The sequence below is a fragment of the Crotalus tigris genome, unplaced genomic scaffold, assembly GCF_016545835.1.
Source record: "Crotalus tigris isolate CLP2741 ecotype Arizona unplaced genomic scaffold, ASM1654583v1 scf7180000018018.2415403412:4055106, whole genome shotgun sequence".
In the NCBI taxonomy this organism is placed as follows: Eukaryota; Metazoa; Chordata; class Lepidosauria; order Squamata; family Viperidae; genus Crotalus; species Crotalus tigris.
The window spans coordinates 1,041,707-1,064,290 of NW_024096780.1; the positions used below are offsets into that span (position 1 = coordinate 1,041,707).

The window sequence follows — 22,584 nt, forward strand, 5'->3', positions numbered from 1 at the left end:
GCTTGGACAATTGTAGGTGCTATTGAGGTACCTGCCTAATCACTTGCTTCTAGAATAGGGAAGACTACTGCCGATTTTACTTTGCATCGATACTCTGTTTTTCTGACGTGTCATTTCCATATAAATGATTACTGACTTCATTATTGTGGTGGTAGCTAGCTTTTTATGTATAGTTGCATGCAAAAATGTAGGTACCCAGCTAAATTGTATATTCCTATGAATGAAGAGAAGTTGACTTAACAAGTATGTGTGATTACACAGAGATTCAAAATAAGAAGATAGGGAATGTGGCTGGTGCAGAAGTTGGACAATCTTTCAGCCAGTACTTTGTAATTTCTCCCTTTTTATAGCCAGCTAATAATCTTTCTGATTTTTTTTTAATTTTTTTCCCTCAGTTTTCCCTACACAGTTCTAGCTTCAAACTGTTCTTATGCCTTCCTGCGTTTGCTGAATGTTTGAGATTTTTCTTCAGATCTTTAAAAGTATTCTACTCTGAGGACTGTGAAGCCTGTTCCAAAACCTTTTTATCTTTTTTTTTTTTTTTGCTCTATAAATACTTCATGGTTGATTTGTAATTAGGTCTTGGATTGTTGTCTTGCTGAAATATTCAACTCTTGAACTTCAACTTTTTCACTGACTGTGGAACATTGCTGCCATGCTGACATTTAGTTGAATCCATTTCTCCTTCCGTTTACACAATATTTCTCCTATCACTGGCTGCCACATAATTTAAAAAAAAAAATCACAGCCACCTTGTGCAATGTGTTCTCCTCCTAAAATGCTTCATCCCTTTTTCTTTGAATGTGGTTGTGGCAGCATAATTCAATGTTCCTTTATCAGTCCAAAAGAATTTTGTTCCAAAATGTTTCAGGCTTATCAAAGTTTTCTTTCCACATACTTCAAATTGATGGCTTTTCTGATAAAGTTGGATGAACATTTCATTTCTGAAAATTCCCATGCAGACCAAGAAGGCCCTTTGAACAACTTATCTGCTGTCAGCTAAATTGTTTAGCAAGTTGTTGGCAGTGAATTGGGCATTCTGTTTTGCAGATTTGACTGGTTTTCGGGATGTTGTAGCAGTTTTTTCATGGTTATCTGGTAGCTTCAAAAGTCCCATATAACTTCTATTTCTTAGCAATGTTCTTCATAACTGAAATTGCTAGCTCAAAATGTTTAGAAATGTTTTTGTCGCATTTGTGTCTTTGTAAGAATGAATTCTATTTCTTTTCAAATATTCAGATGGTTGCTAAAAGTCTATTGTTTTGAAGTTAGCCAGAATAACAATTCTCATCCAAGAGATTAGAAAGATCAGAAGTTTTCCCCCCTGTGAAATTGTCTTCATTGAGCTCTTTATACACCCAATGAATCAATTATCTTATTAATAAATTTAAAGAAGAAAAAGTAATACTGCAGGAACATGTCTCCTAAACATATTTAGTGCTCTCTTCAAAATGTATAAACAACTGTGAAAATTAGTAAATATCCATCACATTTGGAGAAATAAATGTGTTTCACTTTGTACCATACCAAGGTTATATCAAATTCTGTTTGTAGGAAAATATTGAACATACAGTTTCATCAGGATTTTACCTAAATTTTGTAAGCAGCTGTATATGTAATATTATTGTAGAAATGGGAGCATGCACATTTAGCACAAACAAACAAATCGTACTGAACCCAGAAACTGCAAGATAAATAGAGAGGCATTTAGGTAGCTACATTCTAATGGTGTCCTAACTTTGGATAAGCTTTAATTTAAGGATAACATTTTAAATGTACACCAACTTTATTTTGATTAACATTTGGCCATCAAAGATGTAATAGAATAATGGCCTGACTTAAATAAAAATAAAGAGTTATAGACAAAAAGTGTTAAAAGTTGCCAATATTCACAGTCCACTGCTATTGACCCAGTTCGTAGTAAACAATATCAAGGTTGCAAGGCCCATCTAGCATGAGACTTTACTACAAGTCTTCTTTTATTCATAGACACAAATATCTCAGCATGGAATCTAATTTTTTCACTTCCCAAACTTCTGAATTAGTTTTCTTTTTAACCATCAAATGCAGTATCTAATTAGACTTGACAGCAGGTGACCTGTAATCAAATATATCACCATGTTTTAAAAAGTAATGAAAGCTGGGAGGGGAATGACTGCAATTGGAACAAGAGGGAGGGGGTGTGCCATTTTCCTTGGTGTTTGATAACAATTTTAGCTGGTTGTTCGTTAAAAGTAATTGCAATTTCATCTGCATTGCTTATGTTTGTCAAAGGGTCCTTGGGTTTATGCTGTTTTTGATGGGCAAATTATTAAGATGAGAACCTAAATCATTAGATTAGGTCTATTGATTATATTTAGATAAAATGACATACCAATTTATTGTGGTTTCCCTTTCTCTTCTGAAGAATATTACTACAACTAATACAGTTACTACTAATAAGAATAGAATTTGGCAAGTAGAAGCCAAATTCATTGCATTCCAGTCTTACCTTAACATTTTAAATTAATCACCAAGATTTTCTGACCCACAGACACATTTATTTTCCCAGTATAAGATTTTGCTCTTTAGCATTTAGATTGTTTAATGTTTCAAAAAAATTGCATCCTTTGTAGTATACTAGAAGCAGAAATAAATATTTTTGTCAACTATCTATTACTATATTGACACAGTAAACAAAGAAAAGTGCCTTTATTAGAAATCTCAGACCAGGAGAAGGCAAACTGGTGCTTTCCAGATTTGTTAGAACAGAATGTCCAGATAGTATTTCCTTTAATTTAGTAATGCTGAGAGAGGCTGATGGGAATTGAAATATAAAATATCAGCAGGGTACAAGGTACAAGGTTAACCCCTTCTGATCTTTTACATTTATTGCTTGGCACTGTATCATAACCACATTTAAAGGGATTTCATAAAGTTGTGAAGTTCTATCTCAGCCTTAAAAAAACTTTAATATTCTGTCAGTACTGACAAAAATTACTATTATAGCAATGGGATTTGCAAGTAAATGCAAGCATTTTGAGGAAATGACACAAATTTAGCACATCTATTTGAATCTTTTCAGTCAATAGTTTCTCAACATTCTTTTCAATCAGTATTTTCATGGAGGTACAGTAGCTTCTACAGAGAGTTTTAGGGTCCTTTCCTATATTTGTAGAAAGTGTGTAAGAGATTTTTAAGATCATTCGCTATATATTTATGGAAAATGTGTAAACTCAATATCTTGTTTTAGATATTGTACTCAAGGAAATGTGTTCTCTTAATCAATGTAGCCAGTCTTGCTGAGTTCAACCACAATGCTTGTGAGATGATTTTGGGTCAGTGGGTCATATTGCTTTCCCATCTCTTTCTCACGCTCTCTCTCATTTATAATTAATAATTTAATCTATAACTTATCTATTATGGTCCTGCCAAACAATCCATCAGGAAGCGAGGGTCTAACAACAATCCAGGGTTCAGTCAGAGACACATTGGACCTATTGGCAGATCTGGATCTGATCAGACTTTGGATGAAAGCATTACCTGAGATGCCATAAGTGATGTTTTAAGTTCTAAGGGAAGAAAAATCTACTAAAAATGTTATAATTATCTCAGGATGGAGGTGTTGTTAAATTTGAATTTGATGAACTTTCCTTAATCTTGCCTGAACCACATGCAATTTGAATGAAAATATTTCTCACCAATGAGGGCGAATATACGTGTCCCAGGATAATGTTGCAGGATCCAATCTGGGTCAGTCCCTGAGACCAGAGGTTTAGTCTTCTGAACTTTCAGATTCATTCTGGAGTCCAACTTCAGGGATGGGCTGAGGACAGGCTCCAGCATAAGCCAAAAGCTCAGAAGACTCAACTTCTGGATTTGCTGAATGATCCAGATTAGATCCTGAAAGTATTTCTGTTTTAGGTACCATGTTCATTTAGGTATCATTTCCTTTTGCTTCCTGAACGTTTCCATATGCTTCTTATTTGTAGTGTATACAGATTATTTTTCCCCCTTGATGTTATTGAAATGTTATAAGATCTAATAGACTATATAGCTTGGAGAGAGACAATATATAACAACTCAGCACAAAGTGTTGTTCTGCAGAGTGAAGGCATTAAAACTAAATCAGCTCAACTATAGCTACTCTTCTCTCAGATGATCCATCACAAGCTTAGAGTGCATCGTAAAATGTTTTTCACAAATGATGACATTAAGAACCCGCATATAGGGCCTTCTCTTTTTCCATCTATATGTGCATAAGGATTTTTAACTCCTACTCTCAGGTAGGTTTAATCACATGCAAATATGTTCAACATTGCAGTTCTTTCAGACAAAAGTTCCAAGCTCAATTACTTGAGATACCTTCCATAGAAGACTGATAAACCATCAGTTGATTCTGCATCGCTGAACTAAACTATCTTTCTAAACAAAAAAGGTAGTTCTCAGCTTATAACCATAACTGAGCCCAAAATTTCCACTGCTGAGACAGTTGTTAAGTGAGTTGTGCCTCATTTTACAATCTTTTTTTTTTTTTTGCCATAGTTGGTTTAACAATGGTTTGGATGCTCCTGAATTACTTAAAGAGACATTTGCCCCTCCAAATCTTATTATTTATAAATAGCTAAAAATGATCCACTGAGCAAATTTTAAGGTTATGTTTAGCATTTGTATGTATTAAGTTATATTACATGGGGATGCTGCAATGGTCCTAAGTGTGAATAACTGTCATTTCTCCAGCATGTAGAGGAATGTAGACTCCAAGGATGGGTTGATTTAGTCTTCTAGCCCAATCAGACCAAACAATCAAAGTTGCCACGCCTCTGCAGGGTCTGATCATGCCCCAGTTTCGTTTGGTCTCAGCCCTGAAGACACATGAGAATTTGGCTCCTAATTTAGATTCAGAAAGGTAGTTATTGCCATTCGTGGTTTCTCTATCCTTTTTTTCCTTCTTTGGGGGGGGGATTGGTTCAGCTCTGAGCTCAGTGCTGCACCATTTCTTCTCTCTTAATCAATTCCCTTCTCCGTGAGTTTTTCAGAGGCAGACAGCTGATCATAGATTGCTGCCTCCTCATTACAATCCACCTCCCCCACCCCTTCCCAGGATCTTCGCTGTGAATGCGAAGTTTTAAACTACTAATTTTCAGCTGAAAACTGAAATCACCTTAGGTTTATTACCAATTCAAACAACCTGTGGGCGCCATTTTAAGCCTCTAGAAGGCTCGATCCTCACACTACTCAAGTACTTCCTTGTTACTGTTGATTGTCAGCTGTAAATTACCCCCCCCCCAAAAAAAAAACCAGCAGGTGAACTGTTTGACTAAAAGAGCTTATCAGATTACTTGCAGGAGAGGATCTTTTCTCTCAGCTTGTTTTATCTCTCATTAGATCATCTCAGCCGCCATTTTGGGCTCCGCCCGATCGCACACATTAAATTGACTGCTTTGTCCTAATTACAGCCTTTTCAGTCACAAAGTTACTTACTTATTTGGTGATTCTCCCTAAGTGTGTGGGGGAAATAGGAGTTCTAATTACATTCCTTTAGATCTTCATTACCTCGTGCTTCAGCTGCTTAATAGGCACCATCTCAGGTTACCTAATGGACATAGGGAAAATACCTTGAGTCTCTCACTCCATTTTATCTGGTAATATTCCAGACTGTGTGACTTACCAGTACCTTTTAAATATCCAGTGCCAACAGATTGGATGGCTGCTTGCCTTGCCTGTTTTCCGCTGTGTGCATAGTGGTCGGCACTTACTGTCCTAGCTGTCACTAAGTGAGACACGAGGGTCAAAAAATAAAAAAATAAAATAAAATAAAAAATAAATAAAAATCAATTAAAATAAAACAGAATTAAAATAAACAAGATATATATCTATATTCATATATAGACTTATCTTTAATTGATATTTGATACCTTTTCGGCCAAATTGTCTCTATTACAGTGGGCCTGAAAAATTGAACGGGGAGGACAGCCCCTGAGCGTAGCGCGGCTTATATCGCATAGTGACTCCGTGCTTAATGGCAGGCCGGACCTCACAGACCCTCGTGCAGGCCTGTACCACCCAGGTGGGCCGTGGCCTTCCTTACTACTGCAAACCAAGGGCCGATCCAGGGATCTCCTGGTGAAAACCTGCCCTTTCTTCTCCTGCAGAACAGGACTGATCCAGGGATCTCCTGGTGAAAACCTGTCTTTTATTCTACTGCAGTACAGGCCAGATACAGGGATCTCCTGGTGAACACCTGTTGTTTATTTCCTATTGTTTATTTCAATATGGCGGATAACACCGTTTCACAGGCTTCCACCTCCAGTGGAAATATAAAACGCAAGCCATCCAGTCTGGATACACCTGCAAAAGCCAAGGCCAAGGTCAAACGGACCTCTAAGGCCGATGACAAGCAAGCAGATAGCAGACATAGGGCGCTGAAGCGACAATTCTCCAAAGCCCAGCGGCAGACAGCTTATCCCCTCACCTCCTCTTGCATCCACATCAGGGGAGCATCGACCTTCCCCTTTTACACAGGCTTGGTCTCCCGAGCATACCCTGGACCAGGGTTCCTTGCTGGGATATGAACGGGACCATCTGTCCCTCTTTGACTGAGAATTGAGATTACAGGTCCAAGATTCAATTCCAGCTACTGAGCCAGGACCTTCCTCAGTGTCTTGTGGGTCTCAGGGGGAGGTTACTACAGTCGTCCCTCCTCCAATCCCTTCAGCATCATTCACGCTGACAGTGACGGGTCTTCGGGGCCCCGAACATCCTTCATTTACTGCCCAGCTCCAAGCCATGATCTCACAGGCGGTGGCTCAGGCAATGGCAGCTTCAGGGAGGGCCATTCCGGTCCAAGGACCATCAACCCCCCCCCTACGCCCACGGAAACTAGGCATCCCAGGGAGTATGTGATCTCAGATCACGGTTCTCCACCTCAATCTGAAGGGAGCGAGATATTGGATTTTTCCGCTCAGATTCCGGAAGAAGGCATGTGGTCAGACGGGGAAGACATTCAGGTGGAGGCCACTCCTATGGTAGGGGTGTTTAATCCAAATTCCTTCTATCCTCTTTTACAAAAGGCCTATGTCACCGGAAAAATTGAACCCGTGAAACCACAGACAACCGATCAGGACTCTGGACAGAGTTCTGACCCACTGTTTCTGGAACCGGTCAAGAAGAACCTACAGATACCTTTCCCCCCTATGTTTCTCAAATCCATTCAGGATCAGTGGGGATCTTCTGGAAGTTTCTCTGCTCTTGGGGAATTAGATCATAAGCTCTTAGATATGGTCCCTTCTCTCAACGATGTCCTCGAAGTTCCGAGTGTAGACGAGGCTCTCGCCCCCATACTGTCAGACACCAAAATCCCAGGAGATATGTCAGAGGCCCTTAAGGCTGAGGACAAGAAGTCTGAGATTTCCCTCAAAAGGACCCATCAGGCATCGGCTTGGGCTATAAGAGCCTCAACATTTAACTCCTTTTTCGCTAGAATTGCATTAATCTGGCTCAGGGAATTACAGGCCAGATTATCCCCAGACGAGGTAAGGGTTCACCAGGATGTCACTACACTAAGGGCCACACTGGAATACATGGTGGATGTGTCTCTGCAGTCGGCCAAATATTCGGCTCAGGCCATAGCTTCCAACGTGGCCGCACGCCAGTTGTTCTGGCTAAAAAATTGGAAGGCCGATACCAGGCACAAATGGAGAGTAGCTGCGGCACCATATCAAAAGGGTCTCCTTTTTGGAGAGGCTCTCACTCCTTACCTTACTGAAAACAAAGAAAAGTTGAAAGTACTAGCTCATGTTGTCAAAAAAACGGGCAGACGTTTTTCTCCATACAACCGCCATCCGTCGTTCAAGTCTGGCTCAGACCGAACTACAGGGAGCGGGTATCGGCCCTTTCAAGCAGGGCCGGACCGCTCATCGGATCAGTCCGGCTACAGAGACAAGCCAAAGCCACAATTCCAGGCTAAGCGGCCCTTTCGCAGCAGAGGAGCTCGTCCTTTCCGAAAGTCAAAGTGACTTGAGGCGGATTTCTCCCATTGGCGGAAGACTGGCACTATATTTCCACAAATGGGAAAGTACCACCACGGACAATTGGGTTCTAACCACTATCAGAGACAGACTGTCTCTGGAGTTCCTCACACTACCCCCTCGGCGCTTCATCTCCTGCCCCCTATCCAGAAATCCCGGGAAACAAGGTCTCATGGAGGAGGCCATTTGTCATCTGTTAAGCATAGAGGCAATAGAGCGGGTACCCCCAGATCAATGGGGACTGGGTTTCTACTCCATCCTGTTCATGGTACCAAAACCCTCAGGAGGATGGAGAGCGGTCCTAGACCTCAAGGCTCTAAATCGGTACCTAATTTATCAAAAATTCAAGATGCAAACTCTTCATTCTATTCTGGGCAGTATTCGGCTGGGGGATTTTCTTACATCCATAGATCTGACAAAAGCTTACCTGCACGTTCCCATACATCCAAATCACAGGCGTTTCCTCAGATTCAGGTATTCCAACCATCACTATCAGTGCAGGGCCCTGCCATTCGGCCTATCATCAGCTTCAAGGGTTTTCGCCAAAATCCTGGCGGTTCTCGCCGCACAGCTCAGGTTGGTACCAGTCCACGTTCAGTGCTACTTGGACGATATCCCAATCCAGTCGTCCTCGGCACTGAACGCCCGTTCAGATGTGGCACTGACGATCAAGACACTCCAGGATCATGGATTTATGATCAACTTCCCAAAGAGCCATCTGATCCCAACAAACCGTTTGCTCCACCTAGGCGCAATAATAGACACCAGCCAGTGCCAAGTTTTCCTGTCTCAGGAGCGTCAGCTCAGCATACGCACGATGGTCACCAGGGTGCGCAAGGAAAAACGTGTAACCCTGCTCCTACTGTCACAGCTGTTAGGGAAACTGATCTCAGGTATTGCCATAGTGCCTTGGGCCAGGCTTCATACGAGACAACTACAGTGGTTTCTACTCCCTTACCAGAAACGGGGTGTAGCATGTTTCCACAGAGGGTGCAAGTCCCACCACAGACATTTACGTCCCTCATCTGGTGGTTGTCCCCAGCAATGTCCAAAGGATCCCTGTTCAGAGAACCGACTCGGGTAACCTTGACCACAGACGCCAGTCTGTTTGGATGGGGGGCACATCTGCAATCCCAATTCACCCAGGGACGGTGGTCTCAACAGGATCTCAAGAAAAATATCAGTTGGTTAGAGCTCAGAGCCATACACCTAGCACTTCGCCATTTCCACAAGAAGTTGGCAGACCGCCACATCCTGGTTCTGACAGACAACGTGGTGGCAAAGGCCCATGTCAACAGGCAGGGTGGCACTCAATCGCAGATTCTAATGTCCGAGGCCCAGTGTCTGGGGTCATGGGCGGAACAGAATCTGTTGTCCCTAAAGGCAGAACACATTTCAGAGGTGGAAAACGACCAGGCAGATTTTCTGAGTTGATCTACGATAGATCATTCAGAGTGGCGTCTACATCCCTGTCTCTTTCGGGAGATAACTCACCATTTCGGTCGGCCCAAAGTCGACCTGTTTGCATCCCCGAAGAACACCCAGCTTCCCTGATTTCTATCTCGGTACCCATCCCAGGGTTCGGAAGGAGCAGATGCCCTCCGCAGCCCTTGGCCGGCGGGCCTTCTATATGCATTTCCACCCCTTCCCTTGATCCCGGCTGTCATCAGGAAGCTGTTACAGGAACAGGCGGAGCTAATCCTTGTGGCCCCATATTGGTCAAGGCGTCCATGGTTCCCGGATCTCGTGAACCTCACTGTAGCCCCCCCCTTGGCAAATCCCTCCAGAGAGGATAATTCTAACGGGGCCATATGCTATCCGGACCCACAGTGGCTACAACTAGCCATCTGGCATCTGAGCGCCAGTTCCTGATGTGCGGATCTTACTCTTCAAGGGTGATAGCTATGATCCAAGCTTCCAGACGGCTGGTGACGAACCGAATCTATGATGCCACTTGGAAGAACTTCTGTGACTGGTGTATCTGTAAGGGTTTGTCTATCTTTTCTGTCACTATTCCAGTGATTCTTGAATACCTCATGGATGGAGTGGATAAAGGCTTAGCGCCCAACACCTTGCGTAGACAGGTGGCCGCTCTTTCCATGGTGTTCACCTGTGCCAACGCCACTCCATTGTCCCGTCATCCCAGGGTCCGATCCTTTATGAAAGGAGTCTCCAACACCAGACCTCCGGTAGTACACAGGTATCCATCTTGGGAACTACCTCGTGTTCTGCAGGCACTCACTAGGTCTCCCTTTGAACCTATAAGGTCTTGTCCTCTTCACATTTTGTCCCACAAGGTGGCTTTCCTAGTAGCCATCACATCGGCGAGACGCGTGTCAGAGCTGGCTGCTCTTTCAGTTAGGGAAGACCTGTGTACCTTCTATCAGGACAGAGTGGTGCTGAGGTTAGATCCCTCATTCATTCCCAAGGTGAATACCCTGTTTCACCAGGCTCAGGACATTGTACTACCAAACTTTTGTCCCAATCCTTCTCACACACTAGAAAAGCAGTGGCATTACCTAGATGTACGTAGGGCATTACGTCATTACATTAAGAGGACAGCTTCCTTTCACAAATCGGAGGCATTGTTTGTCTCTTTCCACTCAACTTCCAAGGGACAGAAGGTTTCCTCCTCTACTATAGCCAGGTGGATCAAGGCCTGTATCGCTCAATCTTACCAGGCTTCCTCTTTACCTGTCCCAAGCCGCCTGACAGCGCACTCTACTCATAGCGCTTCCATATCGGCGGCGTGGCAGACTCAGGCATCCAAAGAGGATATCTGTAAGGCGGCTACGTGGTCATCCCCTTCATCATTCATTCACCACTACAAACTCGACAAGTTTGCTTCCGCAGAGGCCGCTTTTGGCCATCGGGTTTTACAACAAGTGGTCCATTTCAGCATCGACACTTAACCAACCTGCTTCCCACCCGTGGGATCATAGGGGCTTTGGTATGTCCCATCCTTGAAGTCTACATTCCTCTACATGCTGGAGAAGGGGCGTTGTCTTACCTGAACACCTTTTCTCAGCATGAGGAATGTAGACTCCACCCCCTCCCTGATTATTACTAGCAGCTAGGTTAGTGTCAGCAGTTCGGAGCCATCTCGTCACACAATCATTCGCTTCGCCCTTTCGAAACTGGGGCATGGTCAGATCCTGCAGAGGCGTGGCAACTTTGATTGTTTGGTCTGATTGGGCTAGAAGACTAAATCAACCCATCCTTGGAGTCTACATTCCTCATGCTGAGAAAAGGCGTTCAGGTAAGACAACGCCCCTTTTTTCAGTACTGTTTCAACAGTCACTAATAGAATAAGTTGTATGTTAACGTCTACCTGTACTTATAACAAAATAAGTCTAACAACATTAATTTTAATGCAATTTAAGCAACCCATGTTGAGAATTACTAACATCTAAGTATCTGCTTAGATTTTAAAGTCCTTGGCTCTTCTTAGCCACCCAAATACTTGTAAATATTAACTATATTTTATAAAAACTGCTTTTTCTGCTTACTGGCTGAGTGGTTATAAGCATCGTTTTCCCCTTCCAGCTGCTGAGCTATTTTTCTCCTCTTTCACAAGGATCTATTTATATTTCTCACATCAAAAAGTAGGCAAAGGATGCTGCCTTCATCCAGGCGGTCTTGTTTTATGACTAGCAATAATAACCCAGTCATTCAACTGTCATAAAGACATTGGAGGTAATGAGACCAAGCTGAGTTTTAAATAGATTATAATGGATATTTGGCACATTTCCTGGCTGTTTTGTTTTAAAATGCTTTGTTTTCCTGTATTCCTTCCCTGTGAATAGAGAATATTACTCCTATAGTAAATGAGAAGAATGCAGTGTCCTGGCTGTGCAACAGGGCTGGCTGATTTCTAAGACCAAATGCAGATGGATTGCAGGAATCCATCTAGAAATCATGCGCCTTGGAGGAAAAAAAAAGAAAGAGTGGGAGAAATAGCTATTAGAAGAAAATCAAAGCTGCTGAGCAAACAGGAATTAGTTGATTAATTATTTTAATTCCAGGTATAGTGGTGAAGGAGATAATACAAAATCTGATAAAGGGTCCCTAATTTGTTCAATATGGAATTGATGAATGAACAGAAATAAAGAAAAGTCACTAACTTGGAAAAGGACAAATATGTCTAAGGACAAGATCAGATTTTTCTAGCTTGTCCAACAACAACAACAACAATAATAATTCAGTTTGATTCAGTCTGGGACTGGTAAAAACTTAACAGTTCAAGTCCTGACCAAGGACCTATGAGCTGTTAAGATAGTGTATTATTATTATTATTATTATTATTATTATTATTATTATTATTATTATTATTATTATCATCATCATCATCACCATCACCATCATCATCACCATCATCATTGCAGTCAGCCATGTTCAGACTGGCATTTTTGTCTACCTATTGAGTCCTTACCAAGGACCTTGCACAGATTGATGGTGTTATAGATATTGTTGCAGGATGGAAGCGTTCTGAATAAAGCAGCCTTTTGCAATTGACTGATGATGAATTTGGCAATGCCTGTTGTGTTCAAGTAGTGCTCCACTTGTTTCGGAATTGCACCCAAGGCTCCTATTACTATTGGTACTACTCTTGCTTGCCTTTGCCACAGTTGTTCCATTTCTATTTGTAGGTCTTTGTATTTTGGTTTCTTCTCCGGTTCTTTCTCTTCTATATTGCTGTCTCCAGGCACTGCCACATCCACTATCCACACTTTTTTGTCTTTCTTATCAACAGTTGTTAAATATGGGGTGTTATGTGGCAGGTGCCTATCTGTTTGAATTCTAAAGTCCCAGAGCAATTTAACTTCTTCATTTTCTATGACTTTCTCTATTTTCTGGTCCCACAAGTTCTTACTTGCAGGCAAATGATATTTCTTGCAGATCTTTCAATGTACCACTGTTGCTATTTTGTCATGCCGTTGTTTGTAGTCAGTTTGTGTGAACTTCTTGCAGCAGCTTACCAGGTGGTCCACTGTTTCTTCAGCTTCTTTGCATAGGCAGCACTTATTGTCTGTTGCTGTCTTCTCAATTCTGGCTTTTTATGCATGTGTCCCTAAGACTTGGTCTTGTGCAGCCAGAATTAGTCCCCAGTTTTCTTCTTCCACTTTCCTGCTCTTAGCCATTGCTAAGTCTTGTTATTATCTGCTTTCCCAGTTATTTTTTAAAATGTACTGTCGTATACTGCTTTGCTTTCCATGCCTCCATTCTGTTCTTCATTGGGCCTTTCTTATAGGCCAGTTTGGTCTCTCCAGTAGTCACTCAGCCTTCCTAGTATATTAACTTCAGTGCATCTTCTTCATTGTCCTTCAGATATTCTTCCAAAGGCTGTTTTTCTTCTTCAACCATCTGATGTACTTTTAACAATCCATGCCTACTTATTTGCCTTGATAGGTAGTGTTTGTCATTGTCGCTGTGAGGATGAAGGACATGATTCATTGTCATTATTTGTCTGGTCTTCCTATCCTTTGCTTTTAGTTCTGCTTGAGTCCAATCCACTATGTGTATCTAATGACTGGAATTCCTCAGGTGTTGATTGCCTTCATGGTATTTCCTCCACTGAGTTTGGACTTTAAGATCTTCTTCACTCTTCTGATGTATTCACCTCTAATCTTTTTCTTGACTTCAGTGTGCTTGATGTTGTCAGTTGAAAGGATACCCAGATATTTGTAGTAATCATCTTCATCCAGACTCTTAATGTTATTTTCATGGGGCATCTTGATTCCTTCAGTTTTCACTTGTTTGATAGTTAGTATGACACATCTGTCCAATCCAAACTCCATTGCAATATCCTGGCTATATATATGGACAGTGTTGAGCAGCGATTCGATTTCAGATGGTGTTTTTCCATACAGCTTCATATTGTCCATGTAAAGGAGGTGAGATAGTGTGGCAGATGTTTTTGGTTTTTGATAGCCATGGCCTGAGTTATTCAGTATTTTTGAAAGAGGAAACAGTGCAATAACAAATAGTAGTATAATAGTGAATCTTCTTGAAGTATTCCTCTCTTGATACTAACCTCTCCTAATCTCTCACCATTGACCTGCAACTGTATCTTCTATTTTGCCATTGATTTTTGCACAAACTTTCTGATGTTTCTACTGACTCCTGTTATTTCTAGGCACTTGATTATCCAGTCATGTGGCAGAGAGTCAAATGCCTTTTTGTAGTAAATTCATGCTATATTCAGGTTGGTCTTCCTTCTCTTGCAGTTTTCCAAAAAAGTTAGCAATTTGAAAGTTGTTGGTAAGCAAGTAATTGGCCTATAGTTGCCTGGTGCTGCCCCTTTTACTGGATCTTTCATTATCAGGTAGGTTCTGCCAGTTGTTAGCCACTCTTCAATTTCAGGTCCTTGCAGTATGTTATTAAACTGGCAACAAATGGGTGAAGTCTAGTCAGATGTTTCAACCAAAAACCATGCAGTTCTTCTTCACTGGGTGCTGACCAATTCTTGATCTTCCTTGCTCTTTTTTCTACCATTTCTGTTGTTATTACTAGTTCTTTCATTTCAACTTCTTTTTTATTTTTATCCACCTCTTTTAATAAAGCTGCATCCATGTTGTATTTCTTTGGGTTATCCCACATCTATGCTCAGAACTGCACTGTTCCTTGTCAGGTACTGACTGATTCTTTGCAGTTTCTCCATAATTTGCCTATAATTTGCAATTTGAGCTTCATATCTGCAGATTTTCCTGGCTATGACTGTTATTTGCGCCTTTGTTATTTTCAATGCCTCCTTGATCTTCCTTGTTTCTAAGTGGTATTCTTCAGCTTCTGTTCTTTCTAGCTTGCTTGCATCTGATCTTAATTTGCTGATTTTATTTTCCAGTCTAATTTTTGTGGTATATTGCTTGTTTGTTTGTTTTTTCTTCTCTGTTGATTTTGCATCCCAGGTATTCAGTTATAACTGCAGCTGTGCTGTACATTAGTTGGTTTGTTTATTGCAGTGAATTGATGCTTATATTTGATATTGCAGTATTTGCATCTTTTAACGCTTGTGCTAGCTGTTTTTTTGGAACAAGCTTCAAGGCAGGCAGCCTTATTCTGGTGTTTTTGTTTTGTTCTAGAAACTAAGCTATTCTTTGTTTCAATTATTTTACTTCTTTAGAGGGCTTTGTTCTTCCTGAGGCAGAGGAGAGAGTGCCTGGTTTCCAAATGAAAACAATTGCATATCTCTGTTGGATTCCTTTACTGCCAACTCTCCCTGGTTTGCTGTAACATATATTTCCTCCATGCAGTTACTGGAATTAAGTTGTTATTGGAAAAGAAGTAGTAAGTAATAACTACATTGTTCAAGAAGTAATTAAACTGATTAATGACTAAGTTTAAACTTTCAGGCTCAAAACGCGTGATGCTTGCTAGGCCTTAAAAGCTGTTTTGATTATGACTATATTGAAATCTGAAATATAAGTATATTTTAATGTTCTTATAAATAGGCTATACATTTCAGCAGAAAATACAAACCTAAACAAGGAAATTCATGTACATCTAGAGATGATGGGGTTTTTATTTTCTCTTTTGAAGTCTGTTCTTTATGATATCAGTGGAACTTGAAAAGCATACTTGAGCTGTTGCAAATAATTCTTGTGCTTTTGAAGAAGCCTATTGCCCAATGTTGAGCCTTCTCTTCAAAAGAAATAGCAGAAAGATACCTGCTTAATTCCAACATATGATCTGATGAAAGATACTGAAGAAAGTGTAGCTTGACTTAACCAACTTTCTTGTTCCTGTTTTGGTTCAGTAGCTTCAGAATCAACCTTTTTCCCTGGTGATTTCTACACTGCAGTCCCTCATGGCTACAAGCCAACCAGACAGTTGTCAGCAGATGCTCTGTCATAACTCTCACATGTAGTGATCAAAAAATCCTCTGTTCACAAGTTCTTAGTCCTCAACCAATAATAGTCATTGAGCATAATCCAGTGAGACAAAACACCTTGCTGCTCAAATAATAAATGATCTTGCTGCTCATCCAGCTGCTACTGCTTAGGCAGCAGAAGGAACATTCTCTTCTACATGTTTTTTTTTTTAAAAAAAAAAAACCTCACCCAGTCAAGTTGAAAAAATATGTTTATGAGGATAAGATGGTGAATCTTGGCCATCTGGTACTAGAAAAATATTGTAATAATAGATCTGGAGAGAAGGTGATTTGTTTATTGCAGGGAACCTCTAATTATCAGGATCACATGATGCTAGTATCAGGAAAATGCATGCTAAAGTATCTTTTATTAGAGGAAAATCTGTAATAATGAAATTTGGGGAAATAATTTAAGAATTCATGCTTTAAAGTGCAATACATTTCAAATTACTAAGTAACAAGATCCAAGTTTGTTCCCTAACTTGTAGTTTTTGCAGAAACTGTAGTTAGGCTCACTCTGAATTGTCTGTTATACATTTTGTACTAAGGAATTTTATTTCATTTATTTATTTACTTGAGTCTTGCCTTTATTATTTTTTATAAATAACTCAGGGCACCAATAAAAGAGAATATGCATAGCTCAGGATTGAAATGATGGGTCCGTGGTGCTCTCTGAGCTTGTTTTTTTTTTCTTGCAGAAGTTTCATTATCCAAACTAGATAACTTCATCAGTGCAAGTAGAATCATCTAGCACTGATGATGTTACCCTCTTCGTGTAATGAAATGTCTCCAAGAAAACAACTAAGCTCAGAGAGCCCCAAGGACCCCAAACTCAGGACAGTTAACACATCCAATACACTTTCCTCCTCTTATTGTCCTCACAACAACAACCTTATGAGGTGGGTTGGGCTGAGAGAGAGAGTGATAGCTAAGGTCACATAGTTGGTTTTTATGGCTAAAGATTAAGAATTAGATGGGCATTTTGAAAAGTGGCCTATTTATTGGTACATTGACTTAGAGAAAATGGGGATGAAATGGTTTATTTTACAGTGAGCTCAACTAATACAATTGGCAATGCAGTAGATGGTCAGGGTAGATCAGATGTGGACCTAATGATTTGAGAGTAAAAAGTTCTACGAAGCATAGTCAAAATGATAGGGTGGCAAAGTTTGTAAGACAACTACAGTCTTACAATTTCCTTAAGTCTAATTTCCTTAATTTTCACACTTCTGTCAAAATCCTTACAATAGAATATTCTTAATTTACCATTTACAATATATTTCCAGAGTTTAGAGAATATCGAAGCTATGATTTATAACTGGAGAAATGGCAATGATGAAGCAGTTGATCAGTTATTGCCCTCTAATTTATCTATTTATCTACTGACTGACCACATCCCATAAACCATGAATTGTAGACTGCTAAGTGCTCAATAATCTAGCTATTAATGAAGATACAAACTGGCACCAAAAGCAGAAGGTACATGAAATGTGTGATAGATCGTTATAGGTAAGATAAATGTATTCAGTTTATTGGTTCATGAGTTGTTCAAGTTTAGTATACAGTAATTCATAAACTGGATATGATGATGGACTTTATGTTTTATGCTGTACTTCCACTGCAATCAAGAGAAGTATTACTGATTCATAATATCTGAGACTCTGTCAAGTATCCTATTACAGTATCTTATGCCACTGGAATAAATCTTTATCCCATCCTTGCTGTAACATTATTAGACTTTATTCATCATCATACCTAGGTTTTTAAAGTAGTTTTGAAGTATGGATTGTGTAGTGAACTATTTCTAGAGAAATAAATATACTCTGCTATGTATTCTGTACCATTATCTTTTTTCCTTGCCAAATCATCCCTTCCCATCTGAAACTTTCAAAATTAAATTACTGTTTTTGGAAAACTACTTTGGTCTGACTTCCCTTTTTTTTTTTTTTTTTTGTACATGCAGAAATATACTTGTCAATAGTGTGGATGAAAAATCTTTCTTTGGAAAGTCATTTCTTGAAGAAATTGAGCTCAATTCTTTATTTCAGTGACTTTATTATCATATATACTCTTTTTAAATTTCATTGTGAGAAAAATGGGCCATTTGTTTTGTGACTTTGACAGTAGAGCTGAGAGCACTTGGTCCAACACAAAATAGCTTGAGCTGTGCTGAAACCTATTGAAAACAGATATTGATTTTTCTGTCTTCCCTTGGCTGTGTACCAAAATTGTGATGATGACCTTGTCATGCTGCATTGCCATTGTGGCATAGTATTACTACAATATACTGGACTTGATTGACAGATGTAGGTCAATCTTCCCTAGCCAATGTCACATGAGCCGTATTGGCTGTCAAACCTTGCTGAAATGGGCAAGGAGAGGTTACTGTCAGTAATCTGAAAGGCAGGGAATATAATTGACAGTGTAACCTGCAGCCTTTCATTTGGAAAAGGAACTATCAGATGAAAGAGGAAGTACCACTTTGTCCATCTCCTGAGTTCCTTATGATAGAGGCCAGTGGCCCAATTTTTTAAGCCCTGAAACTTTTGCTTTCATCAAGTCTCAAGGAATCCAGACTGTAATATATTCAGATGTTTTGGAGTGAGATCAGGTCTACCCTGCTTCCACTCATCTAACCTTATACAAACCAGATACTATAATAAATCTTTCTGAGCAATCTAGACATACCGGAAAATGTATCAGACAAACTTGCCAAAGGGATGATGATGGGAACCTGACCAGACAAAAAAAGAATAGAACAATTATGCCAGACAATTTAGAGAGGATTATAAACATGGCAAAGTAACTGGGACAAATTTCATCAGAGGCTGTTCTTCATTAGTGTGGAACAGGGCACTCATTATCCATTGCTTTCTCCTGCTACAAGGAGCCATCACTAGCTCTAAGACTTTTTCTTTCCAAATCCTTAGCTTGTTTGCTTGAATAAGAATTTTCCAAAAGGAAAGAAGTAACAACTGCCATGCTTTACACACTTAGAACAACAGTGAATGTAAGCACACAGGAAAGGGAAACCAATAGAAGAGTTGCATCTTCTCTGGGAATTATTTCCCATCTCTGGTGGCTGTTTTTACTTGTTCCTATCTACTTATGTTTTCAATATCTATCTTAATTTGGGTTTAAAGAATATTTCTGAATACACATTCATAAGACTGAATAACATTTCTTGGTTTAGGGTGACAAATCATTAATATAAATTTATTACAGACGTCAAAGGAGTAAGAAATACTACAAACTGGATGCTATTCAAAATCCCTGGGTAAAACTATTTTCTTCTTAACATTGCAATTTATGCTTTATTTGAAATTATCATGTTTCTCCTTTCCTAGCATAGGAGGAGAAAAAATGGTAATGATGGAGGAAAACTAATGTAGATACTAAAACCAGAAACAAAATTAGAGGGAGGTATATAAATTAAAAAGAGTGGTATAAATGCAATCATAATTGCTATAAAACTGATGGCAAAGAGGGAGGATTATCAGAAAACAAGGAATGTTTCTGTTGCTTGTTTCTTCTTTTTTTTTATAACAACAAAACATGTTGGATTTCATCCCAGTTTTCAGAAGAAAGCAGCAATAGCACACATTATAAATACTGATTTAAATGAATAATCTAATATTTGAAAAATACTTTAACATTTTGGTTTGCTTTTAATTTATTTTTTTAAAGTTTTTTATTTATAATACAGTTAAAAACAAAGATGGATATAACGTGACATTCCAGAATAAATATTCCTAACAATTTGTTCCTCTTGATACATATAATTAATACATAATTCTTGATCTCTATATAAACATATTCTTCCATATAATACAGTTATATATACAGTTATATATATATTCTATCTTAATGCTAATTTAAACCCCGAGCAGTTCTCCTTGATTTACACCAGTAATAAAATTTGTCCCAGATCTCGAAATAGTCTGATTCTGTCTTATCCTTCATTTCCATTGTGAGCCTATCCATTTCAGCACACGATAAAATTTTATATATAATCTCTTCTTCTGTTGGGATTTCTTTATTCCTCTAGTTTTGAGCATACACCAATCTAGCAGCCGCAAGAATGTGTAACATCAAATAAAACACTCCTTTGTTGTATTTCTGTGTGGTTATGCCTAGTAAAAAGAGTTCTGGTTTTAACTCTACCACTCACAATATTTCTTCCAGCCATTTTTTAAATCTTATTCCAAAAGTCACAGGCTCGTGGGCACTCCCACCACATATGATAGTGTGTCCCTATTGCCAATTTATATTTCCAACATTTGAAAGAAACATTTGGACCCATTTTGGCTAATCTTACGGGTGGGAGATGCCACCTGTAGAACATTTTGTAGAGATTTTCTTTGTAAGAGGTGGCCAGAGTAAGCTTCCTGTTTCTTACCCATAATTCCTGCCAGATGTGCAGATCAAAATTGAGATCAAAATCCCTATTCCACGTTAACATGGTCTCTTTTACCTGTTCCTCATACATTGCCTGATCTAACAAATAATGATATAGTTTTTTAATCATTTTATCCTCCGTCCCTAATAATATTTTGTCCGGTTCTAATTTTATACCTAACTCTTTTTATCTTTCCAATATCTCGCCTGTAATTGAAGGTATGCCCACCATTCTAATTCTATCCCTTCATCTTGAAGAATTTTCATTTTTTTGTGAATGAACTGCTTTTATATATTAGGTGTCTTCAACCTGGTGAGAATGGCATAGAAAATAATTATCTCAAATATGGACTACAATATGGAATATGATAACCTAGCTGTGATATTACCTATTTCCCCCCCTCTCTTTCATACATTGTGATTATGTTTTACCCATGTTCATTATCTGACTGATTATCGTATATGGTGTGCAATAAAGAAGAAATATCCTAGTCTTACTCATAGTCTTTTTTGCAATCCCAAGTTCTTAGAATTTCCCCCAACTTTGGCATGGTGAGTCTTATAAATAGCTGGGCTCCTGATTCCTTCATTCCAGCTTGTACAAGGGGCAAAGGGAGTTTGAGTGATGAAAATACCACCACTGAGTCACAATGTGTGTGAATGTGTGTCTCAGTGTCTCATGCACATATGAAAGGATCAAAGCTTGCACTGCATGCCATGAGGCTGCTTTTCACAATGATAGCGGAAATGTCCTATAGTCGCCACTGAGTTTTTAAGTAGCCACTTGCTTGGTTATCTGTCAGGAAACAGAGCTGTCTCTGACTGAAAGACATTGGAGCTCTGTTAAGTGGGGGGGGAGGATTAAATCAACCCACATATATGCTGCATGTTGTCTTCAGTTAGCATGCTGTACTAAGCTAACCAATTTAAAATGCATCATTGCCAATTTCTTTTCATGTTTTGGCATATTCTTCTGAATGATTGCTTTAAATGGTGACTGGAAATGGGTCAACCTTTTTCCCATATGAGTGATTCCTCCCGTTTCCATTCCTGACACTAAATTTCCTGTTTTCTCCCCCGAGCTCTTATACTTGCTGCAATATATTCAGTCTGACATATCTCATTCATTGAAGAAAGCTTCTGTGGTATGAAGTTAATGACTGTACAGACAGCCAGGAACTCAAATCACTTTTCATCCTTTTGTCTTATAATAATGAGGGTGACAGGTATAAAAATGCATAATAATTTTTTTCTGCAACAATTAATACCAGTACATGCTTCTGCAGAATCATTTTTAAAAATGTAATGTAATTTTTAAGCTGCCAACAAACAGAAACCAGTTTCCGCTAAGAATTGTAACTCAGGATTTTGTTCTTCCTGTTTTATTTTTTAGATTTCTTTTTTAAAAAGCACATAGGTCTTCCATAGATGAATTTGTCAGTTTAAGTTTCTTCTGTTCTGATTTTCCCGTCTTCCTGTCTAAAAGTTATTCCATCTTTTAAAGTACATATATTTTTTTCCAAATAGGTTCCTGTTTGTATTCATATTTGCCTACTTTGTGCATAATTTGCATGCAAATTTCTCTCCTAAAATTGTCTGAACATTTTGGAATAATTTCCATTTGCATTTCTGTGTGGAATTGCTGTTAGTATACCCTGTTTGTATGGCTATATTATTCAGAGATTTGCATCACAGATTTTGGAGAACTACAATGAGAAGTACTTTACATATTGATTTGATAAGTAAGAATTTCATAAATTATTATCAAACAATTAGATATGTGTATCAAATGTTGGGAAATATAATTCTGTAATCTCAGTGTGGTATTAAAGTATATTGCAATAAAATGTTCCATGTTGAGTTTGAATAGATTAGCAAACACTATATTTATCTAGTCAGCTTGATCAGACCAGAGTTCAATCTAGTCTAAAGTATATTTGGACCCCATATGAGAAATGTTATTTTGATATCATTTAAATTCTTCAGATATTTCACAGCAGGATGAATATACAAATTCACTTCATAGTTTATTTTAGGAAAATAAAGGGAAAATACTATGGAATATTCATGAATATTGAATCTTTTGTTTTCTTTTTTTTAATGTTAACATCTGTGGGATTTTGTACATCAAAAAAATTATAATGAGATTGAGTAAAGCAGATATCACTGCTACCAGAATTAGTGGAATGCACCCAAAGTAAAAACAAACGTACACAACATTTTAACCTTTATACGAGCCATTTCATAGATACATTACTATAAAAACAAATAAATAACGATCACCAAGAGAATAAATAGAAAAATATT

General features: G+C 38.9%; 1 protein-coding gene across 10 annotated transcripts in view; it reads left to right on the plus strand.

The window, feature by feature from the left end:
- The window catches only part of CDH12 (cadherin 12), a 779,090-nt gene that overhangs the window by 672,415 nt on the left and 84,091 nt on the right, over nt 1-22,584 (plus strand). The window lies entirely within an intron of this gene.